The sequence below is a fragment of the Arachis ipaensis genome, chromosome B7, assembly GCF_059453495.1.
Source record: "Arachis ipaensis isolate K30076 ecotype BB chromosome B7, ASM5945349v1, whole genome shotgun sequence".
NCBI lineage: Eukaryota > Viridiplantae > Streptophyta > Magnoliopsida > Fabales > Fabaceae > Arachis > Arachis ipaensis.
The window spans coordinates 6,930,054-6,936,053 of record NC_142442.1 but is presented as its reverse complement, the minus strand read 5'-3'; positions in this window follow the sequence as shown (position 1 = coordinate 6,936,053).

Below are 6,000 nucleotides of genomic sequence, written 5' to 3'. Positions count from 1 at the left end.
AAATAATAAGAACTAATTAAGTAGCTAGAGAGAAGAAATATCAAATTTTGTATTTAAAAGAGTTATTAGCTCCACATAGATATAAATAATATTTTTGTATCTGATACATGAGAGCGATGTTTAAATGGATTGATGTAAACCAGGCATTAAGAAGAACAAAGAAAACAACGTGAGCTTCAAATTTGGAACACGTGTATTGCATATATAGCTATAGGTACTATGTCGGTGTTAAATCAAGAACCAAATAAAAAATTAAAAATTAAAAATAATTAAGTACTATATATATTGTGTAAATAATAATAATAATAATAATTTTTATATATCTATGTAATTTCCTCTATCTATAGATGATTCAACGTTGTCTTAATAATTAGTTAAGATGAAACTAAATTAAAGTTTTTATAGAGGAATTGGAGCGAATTATAGGTGAATATATATTATAGAGATTAAAATTAAAGTAGTTTATCAAAATTTATCTATTATATATATTAATTTATGGACACAAAAGAAATAATCAAAACAACCATCTCTATTACATATAAAACAGAAAATGCAATATTATTTACAAGGATGATGTTTCATTGGGGACCGCTACTTTTAATAAGAAATAATATATGATCCGTCCACTTTTTAGTTTTTAGATCTAATTAATTAACCTTTAATCTTAATTAATTATCACTTTTTATGGCTTTAATTACTAAGTCAACAGATGCAATGATGTGACAATTAAGTTTACTCATAAAATGACAAGAGTGAGTTTGTTTTGGTGGACTAGTTTATTGAGGATTTGATAATGAGGTGCCATCATTATTATGTTTTCCTTTTTATTGATCCGAGACTAATTATTATGTTTCCTTAATTGAATGTTACCCCTAATCTTTTGTTGATTGGTGTAACTAAGAATCATCATGAGTTTCGTCTTTTTTTGGGAAAATTTTCCAGGGGTTTGTCTCTTGTATTTCTTTCTCCTCCTCCGATCCTTATTACGAATAGGAAAAGTATAGGTGAACAATAACATTGGTGAACAATATGAACAATGGAGTTAAAAAAGTAAATTAATCCTAAATGTAATTAATGATTTGATTAATTAAATTATAATAATAACCATATTTTAAATTTTAAAAAATAAGGGTTTGCATATTAAACAATTACAAATCTTTCATCTCCTCTAGCCGTATCTCCTCTCTCACTCTCAGTGGACTTTCACCGCCCTGGACGCCAGCCATAGCCGCGTACCCAGAGCCGACGCCACCTCCCATTGCGTCAACGTCCGACCAGCCCCCTAATCGATGGAAATTTTTTTCCCCACAGCCCACAACACGCGCAGGCCCCCGCAGGCCACCGCGCCCACGCACCCTGCAGCCCCCAACGCGTCCATCCTCACCGCATCTTCGTCTCGGACTGATCCGGCCTAATATAGGGGAGAGTTGCGGTTGCCGCTTCATAGGTACGTGACCTCTCAAAATCCCTTCAATGGACTCCAATTTTGTTGAACCGGTTTCTCATGCCCCAACTTTCTTCATCGACGGCAATATCACGCTTTCAAATGACAATCTTCTCAATTCTTTCGACGTGGAAGGTGAAAAGTCTAACAAGGTAAGCAATGTATGTTAGTGAATTGGTACTTTATTTTCATATAAATGAGATGGTTATTCTAAGTCCAACATTCTTAAACGTTGATTGTATTCAATTCAAAAATTTTTTTATGGTGTTCTGGTTCATCAATATAGTAATTAGTTAAAGCATAATAAATCATAGATTAATTTCTATTGAAGAAGATGAACCATTTATTTTTTTGATTCGATAAACTATTGTTACCTTTTTAATAAGTTTTACTGAAATTGGTTCATTATAGGTTTAGTGTTAACGGAGAAAACATTGCTCATGGTTGCCATTAGGTTGTTTTGAATCCCTATCACTATACTCCCATGTCATGCATGCAGAACCAAATATGACTACATATGTAAGGAAAAAAAAGTACAGCAACTAATAATGAGCTTTTTACTTTTCAAAGCATAGAAAAAAACTTGGTTTTATGTTGTGTAGGTGTGTTTCATATGTGGCGGCCATGCATACTATATATAAATAATTAATTAATACAAGCCTAATTAGTTAGGTGAGAATTTTTCTGAATACACTACTCATTGTTATGATTTCTGTTAAAAGGCGTTTACAGTAATAAATTTTTAATGATATTCTTAGAAAAAGTATGAATAAAATATTTTTACATGACACTTGTTTAATAGTACCGTATTTAATAAGTTTGTTTGTATATGTTTGATTGTAGGCAATAGAATATATGGACATTAATGAGTTTGGAAGTGATAACACGGATCTTGTTGATGACATCTGAACTCTAGTATATTGCTATTTTTTTTGTGAACCTCATGTTTGAATCGACCATTAATCCTCATGTTCATCGAATGATATTTGTTTTGAACTGATTCGTAGTTACCGGATCACAGTTGCCTTAGCGAAGACGAAATACCAAGAGTTGGAATGCGGTCTAAGCATTTGAAGTTGGCCCAAGATTTTTATGCGATATACGCAAAGAAAGTCGATTTCGTAAGTAAGATACGGAACACAAATTATGACAGGAGGACAAAGGAACTGATTAGTCAATCTATTCATTGTAATCAGGAGGGTTATAATGTAACGGCCTTGGTGTGGTGTTTATAAATTGTTACAAGCTGTTTAATCTAGATGTTCGAATCAATAGGCTAGCGGATGTTTATTTCTATTGGTACCCAAATGGTTATTCGGAATAATATGGGTGTAGTGTGTGATCAGTTACAAGTATTTTAATATGGATGTTCGATTCAAGAGGATAGCGGATGGTTATTTTTACTGGTACCCAGATGGTTATTCGTAATAGTCTTGGTGTAGAGTATGTGATCAGTTACAAGTAGTAAAGGTTGGATGTTCGATTCTATAGACTAATAGATGGTTATCTCTATTGTCACCCAAATTGTTATTTGTAATAGTCTTGGTGTAGTGTGTGTAAATAGTAACAAATAGTAGAGGCTAGATGTTCGATTCCATATGATAGCGGATGGTTATTTTATTGGTATCCAAATGGTTATTCTTAACTAGTAGCTTTTAACATCTTGAAACAGAATAAAAGAAGTTAGAGAACTAAAAATGTTATTCACTATGGAAATCTATCCTTTCTGTTGTAACAAAACTCCACCGCGAAAACACGTAAACAATGTGAAAAAGGTATTTGTGGTCTTAAGACTAAGGCCCAATTTGGGTTAACAATTTAAATAAGCTCTTTTGAAAAAAGAGCTTAAAATAGAAGGACTTTTATTAATAGCAACTTATAAATAAGTTAATTTGTGTTGATTTTTAGTTATAAAAGTACTTATTTTAAAGTTGTAGTGTTTGGATAAATAACTCAAAAAATACAATTTTTTTACACAAGAGGATGGATATTAAAATTCTAATTCACAATAATCTTGATGGCAATGCCAAAAAAATTATTGTGTAGTTAGTATTTGTTGTTTTATTTTGCATGATATGATAGGTAAAAATAAAAAATAAATATGAAATGTGTGTCAATGTATATTTTGTTGCTGTTTTTTATTTTTTTATTGTGACTTTTCATAATTCAAAAGTAAAAAAAATAAATAAAATAAAAAGTAGTTTCTGCTACTTCCCAAACGGGCTCTAAGTACATCTATTGCTTTCTTCGATTCCGATTCTTCCTCACAAGTTCATCAATGTCATAGTGCTTGGTGCTGTGAAGGGTGATTTAACCTCGACATTCTTCATTTTGGTCCAACAAAGTTCGCACCTGTTCAATTGATCCATTGTGTGCTCCCATGACAATATCTTCCATAATCTCCACTCTCATTGCCCGAAGCATATCTGTATGGTATTTTCATTGTGAGAGTGATGAAAAAACAAAAACGAATAAGACCAACCGAATTTTAGAACTATATACACAATTTTTTCTACCGTTATAATTAGTCTTCCATAAAATTCAGAACCGAAATAATATATCACGAGTTACTTCAACACAAAAGTTTGCCTCAAAATTGCATCAAGGTGTCTTACAAAACCAAACATCCCTAACAGATATCATTTCAAATTAACTCAAACGAAATATAAATACATACAAATTAAGACGGTTGAAATATTGTTAATCAACTCAAACTGATTTCATACCAAAAATAAAATAAAAAATGACCCTTTGTCATTTTCTTAAAATATATTCCGAACACAAAAAATTAAATAACTAACATTTAATTTATCATGAATTAATGTTAATTTATTTTGTATCTAGAATGATCATGTGATCTTATATATCTTATTTAAAATAGAACATCCATGGTCAACCAAATAACAAAATAAGATAGTAATCATGTAAAATGTATATTACACTATTAACTGTTATTAAAAGGGTATCAAATAACCCCAAACTAGTTCAAAAACCTTATATATAGGCAGGTTTTGTAACATTAGAAGAACACAAGCGAATAATTACCTACTCTTTGTTGTATTCGAGGATGACTCCAAGCGACACGAACATGTAAGGACTATAACCTACGGAGGCGACGGGGCCACGGATGCTCGCCTGCTGCTTCACGTCTTCACAACGGAGGCGCCGATAGATGGTCAGTTCGGCGGGTGGCAGGGTGGACGACGGATTGCAACGAAAAAGAAGCGGCTAACGTGGTCCCTTCGTCAATGCCATTTCAAATGGCTGTGAGGGAAGGCTAATGTTTCCTTTCCTGAATGGTGTTCAAAACGTAAAGAAGGGGAAAGGTTTTTCCTGTTGGGTCAAAGAAGGGGGGAGTGGATGGGGTGATTACGATGGAAGTAATTAAGATAATTAAAATTAGGATTTAGGGAAGGTGGGTGTTTACGAGAATACCTATGTTAATAAACTAATTGGGCTAATTTCGGACCCATTGTTCATATTATTCACCAAATTTATTGTCCCTCTAGCATTCCCCTTACGAAATAATATGAGAAGATAAATTTATTTCCGTTCTAATAATATGAGTCAAACTTTTGGTATGAAAATTGAATTATAATATGTTGCCGACGAAATAAAGGTACATGCAATGCATCAGTGCTATTAAAAAATATTATTTAAAATTATTTTATATAATATAATATTTATAATTTTATATACAAATATTTATAATTATATATTTATTTTAATAATAATAATTAATAAAATAATTTTTAATTATTTAAACTGATTTTTTATTATCTCTTAAATATTAGGGACATTTAATATCATGCAAACATAACAAAAAAAGGGGGGTTATTATCATCCTCACATAATTATTAGTTCTTTTTTGTTTCAAAACCCTGAGCAAATAAAGAAAGACATTGAGAGAAGGAAGAGCTAGGTATATGCTTCACCAAATGATTTTCAACCTCTAGTTTTTTAGATGAATTATTTGCTGGCAGAGCCGGAGTTTAATTTTGACAATGGAGGTCAGGACGGGAATTTTTTATTTAAATAAAAACTTTTATTTATCAATTTATGTATTTAATGTCATGTTTATAATCAATAAATACAAAAATAAATTTAAAAGATACATATATTCATAACCAACGAAAACGAGATTTTTATTTATTTATTTTTGCATATCCTGTCAGCAAAAAAGAAACAAATTTTTTTTTTCATATTTTTGTTATTCTTAGCAGTAAAAATATGTGTATATATGTGTGATATAGAGAATGAACTTTTATAGCAAACATTTTCCTTTGAGTAATTATATATGTGCCTTTTTTATTTTTGCTTTTAATATTTAAAGTATTATGTTTTGTCAATAAATTTAATATTATTCTATTATTAAATATAAATAAAATACTTAATATCGTTAGTATATATTTAATAAATGTTACTAATAAATAAGAAAAATTAATAATATTAATTTTTAAGTATTAAAATTTATGTTTTGAATAAATAAATTTCTATAATTATTAAATATTTTTTTCTTGATTTAATAAAAGAATAATATTAAATTTATTTAGTTT